The 4,087-nt window shown below is 33.5% G+C and overlaps 1 long non-coding RNA gene across 1 annotated transcript; it reads right to left on the reverse strand.

The window, feature by feature from the left end:
* Positions 1-252: 252 nt before the first annotated feature.
* LOC142179402 (uncharacterized) lies at positions 253-3,360 on the reverse strand. The gene is made up of 2 exons (XR_012707416.1): positions 2,753-3,360; positions 253-507 (listed from the first exon to the last, which is right to left on the reverse strand). It is a non-coding gene; the product is annotated as an uncharacterized LOC142179402 (long non-coding RNA).
* Between the last annotated feature and the right edge of the window lie 727 nt (positions 3,361-4,087).

Raw genomic sequence — 4,087 nt, forward strand, 5'->3', positions numbered from 1 at the left:
CTAATTTCCAAAGAAACACCTCAAAAGAAAATCTTTTTGGATTTTGGAATTAACACTTTAAAAAAAGCTTTTAAAGAAGTACTAAAAGAAAATTCTCTTGTTTTGAATTTTCGTCCTAATATACTTAAAGGAAACATAAAAACAACTCATTTTAAGTCTTATATTAATTGCCTAAAGGAAGAACAACCTTAAAAAAAATCTTTTTTTTCCCATTTCTAGAATTAGTAATCTAAAGAAGACTTATAACGGAAATATAAAATGCAACATCTCTTTTTTTTGGATATTTGAGTTACAACACATTTTTTCAAATATAAAGTAGAAAATACAATAACAAAAGACTTGACAATACTGTACAAAAACTAGAAAGTAAAAGACGACATAAAATGAAGAACGGACTTAAAACATAAAAATAAAACAAATCTCCTTAAGCAACTCCTGATTGAGCGATCCTGACTGGATGGTCACGGGGTGTTTGTCATGCTCAAACTCCGGTAAATAAATCCACACCTGTATGAGAAAACTTTAAACCAACACAATGTGGGACAATAACACTCCCTACTGGACACATGCAAGACATGATTGAGGTTATTTTTGCAAAATGACTTATTTGGCCAAAAGGTGGTTAGAAGTGCAAAATTTGGCTAAGAACCTCCAAATCCATGAACTAATATTTAATAGGAAGACCGGACCCTATGTGGGTTGCCTACGTATCCCACCCCGAGAGACGAGAATCAGGTTCGCGTAGTTCGGGCAATTTGGATACGGGCGAGAATTAAAACAAAAACAACTAATTTAGAGAAAATATTTTTTTTTGTCTTTTCCTTGAAAATGATGAAACATGCAACAGTTTTTTTTTTTGGATTTTGTTTTTCCTTTTTTTTTTCATTTTGATTTTCGAAAACGATGAAAAAGTGCAAAATCTTTTTTTTTTTTTTTGAATTTTCAAGCTCTTTTCCCTTAACAAAAAATGTGACAGAAAACATAATTGGGCCCCACTCTATTAACACTTCACCCTCTCTTTTTTCTTTTTCCTTTTTTTTTATTTTTTTTCATTTTCTCTCAACTATCATTAGTCCGCCAAATGACCCTTTTACCCTCGAAGAAATGCAACATGTAGCACATAGGATGCATCAAGATGGTCTGTTATTTTGGGTACACCTGTCCTAGACAGGCCCAACCTCTGTGTTGAGTCTCCAAAGTCAAATGCACATGATGCAGATAAGCGTTCCTACTAGGGATCCAGCATGAGGTTGAGTTATTCTAGGTTTAAAACTTGGGTGTATTGTTCTAGACCTGGCTTACCCGAGCGGACAACTCGAGCCGAGGGGGGCTGCATATCGGTAACCAAAAGATCATCCGGCTTTGCAACTTGTCCGAACCTCGTTCTATTTGGGACATGACACTAACAGAAAGAAGTCACGACTAGCGTGCACTCCTCGGGAGAGAGAAGAGAGGGTTTCGTAGCAGTTTATATATACAGTTCAGATAATATCAAAGCGGTAAAAAGTAACATTTAGCACATTAGGCCCAAACATGTAATAAAATCAGATAATAAATAAAGCCAAATATAACAATTCATCTAAGCTCGAATTCTGAACTCCGAACCAGAGATTCTGGGTTCGATCCCCAATAGAGTCGCCAGAGCTGTCACACCTCCTTTTTACCTACACCCCCATAAAGGTGTATAAGGGAGTTGTTTCCAACTTAAAGTGACAATCGAAACGAGATTATTTTATTTAAAATTCAGAGTTGCCACTTGGGATAATTTATGGTGTCCCAAGTCACCGGTTCAAATCCCGAATCGAGTAAATATTGACTCTATTTTACAGTCCGCGAACATAGAAATTCGGGTAAGGAATTATGTTAACCCGGGAGACGGTGTTAGGCATTCCCGAGTTCCGTGGTTCTAGCACGGTCGCTCAACTGTTACAATAGGCCTATTATCTGATTTTAACACATGTTTTAACCTATGTGCATTGTAACTTTAAACCGCTTTTAACCATTTTTTAAGAAAATATTGCAATGTCATTTAAAATATGTCTTGAACCACGTCACATAAATGCATCCGCAGTCCACAACATATTTTATATAACATTGTTGAGATTTGGATTTGGGTCACATAAATGCGCATCCGAATTTAAGAAGGTAATTTATTAAAATAACGTGCCTAAAGCAACTATGCGTTTTTAAATTTACGAGGGCCATGGAAATTCAACTAAATGGCACGCCTCGAATTCTAAAGGAAAAGCATTCAACTAAAAGCCCAAGGTGCGATGAAGCTTATTCCGGTCCAAATCTTTTAACAACTAGCCTACCCAAATGTGGTCATCCTAAACATGCTTCTAGGTGACAATAAAAATAAAATAAAATAAATTAGAACTAAATAAATCAATAAAATATTGTGGAGAAAAAAAATCCAAATTAATGTTTACCTTTAATTAGCAAGGAGAAATTTAGTAATACTATACTCAGAATTGAATAATATGGGATCTACTTCTTTAGCCTTCCACTCCCCACAGTATATTTCCAATTAATCATCATCACTAAACGACATTCTTTTTTCTTTATATCTTTCATTTCTCATTTTATCAACAACAACAAAATAATGAAAAATCATGTCAAACTAAAGAAAATCAGATGCTAAGAATCAAACAACCAAATATAAGCTCACATAGATATTTATCACTAAGTAAACACATTTAAAATGAGATTCTGATCAATTAAATTCAAGAATAAAAAATGAGAGATTGACCTCAAGCAATTACAGCAGCGTAACGGGAGCGGAAAAACAGCATCAACATGAAATTATTCCACGAACCTCGAACCTCGAACCTCGGACAACACCCTCGACCCAGACCTTGACGACTTCGAGCGGGAAACAGTGAATAGTGATCTCAAACAGAAAATCTCACCATCAAATTCGAAAATACGCAGCAGCAGACTTGAAGCTTATTTGACGGAGGTTCACATGGTAGTGGGAGGAATGATAGTTACCAATCTTTGTTCAAGGTGGTGTTACTGGATTTTTATGAGTTTAATTAGTTTTGGTTGGATGGTGTTTATTTAATGATGAGCTTTTATGGAGAAGCTGGTTTAATCAGAAAACGTAATTAGTTACGGTGAGGATGAGTCTTTTTTATTTTTGGGAAGTTGGGAGGGATGTCTATCGTATCTTTTGTTGTTGACGAAGAAGCTCCCAAGGCTGCCCATTCTTTTTATTTTTTTTTGTTTTTTTTTTATTTCAGTGTATTTGCCTCTCTTTAAATAGGTAGCAGAAATGAATTACCTATTCACAAATACCCCTTCCCCAAATTTTTATTTGACTCCACTCAAATCCTTTTCTTTACTCTATTCAGTAATGCATTCCCAACCCCACCACTCTAGAAGCTTCCTAATTAGTTAGGTTAGACTACCCAATTTAAACAATCTCTAGACTACCCTTAAAACCCCATGTTAATTACTTCAAAAACCAAATGGGTCAAATTGACCCAAGATTCAGCTTGTCAAATTAGATTAATTACTCAAAATAATAATTAACCCAACTAATTAAATACCAAAGAAAATTGCCAAAATTCAAAAATTAAAGAGTAAAATGCAACATGACTATTTTTTTATGATTTTTTCTATTTTTGTCAAACAACAACTTACTTAATTAATCTAAAAATGTAAAATAAAATCCTAAATGCAGATGCAACATATATTTTTTATTTTTTTTATGATTTGAAATAAATGCCAAAGCTAATCCTAATTAATTAAACTAAACATGATTTTTTTTTTGTGTTTTCAAAATTATATAAAGATAAAAATAAGGTAATATTCTTTGTAGTATTATTATTATTTTAAATTTATGAAAAATACATAAACTAAAATATTTTTGTAATTTTCATTTTTCTTGTAATAAAATAAAGTAAAAAGAGTCAAAATGAGTTGAAATAGCTATATTAGGCCTAAATTAAATATTTACATGCTAAATGGTAAAATTATTGGGGAGGGTCAAAAATCACATGTCTACATCGCTGTGCTGGGGGTTCTCGGATTCCTTTGCAGCTGAGCAATGGCTAGTTGTTGTGTCTGCAACATTTCAAAT

The sequence above is a fragment of the Nicotiana tabacum genome, chromosome 3 (genome assembly GCF_000715075.1).
Source record: "Nicotiana tabacum cultivar K326 chromosome 3, ASM71507v2, whole genome shotgun sequence".
Classification (NCBI taxonomy): Eukaryota; Viridiplantae; Streptophyta; class Magnoliopsida; order Solanales; family Solanaceae; genus Nicotiana; species Nicotiana tabacum.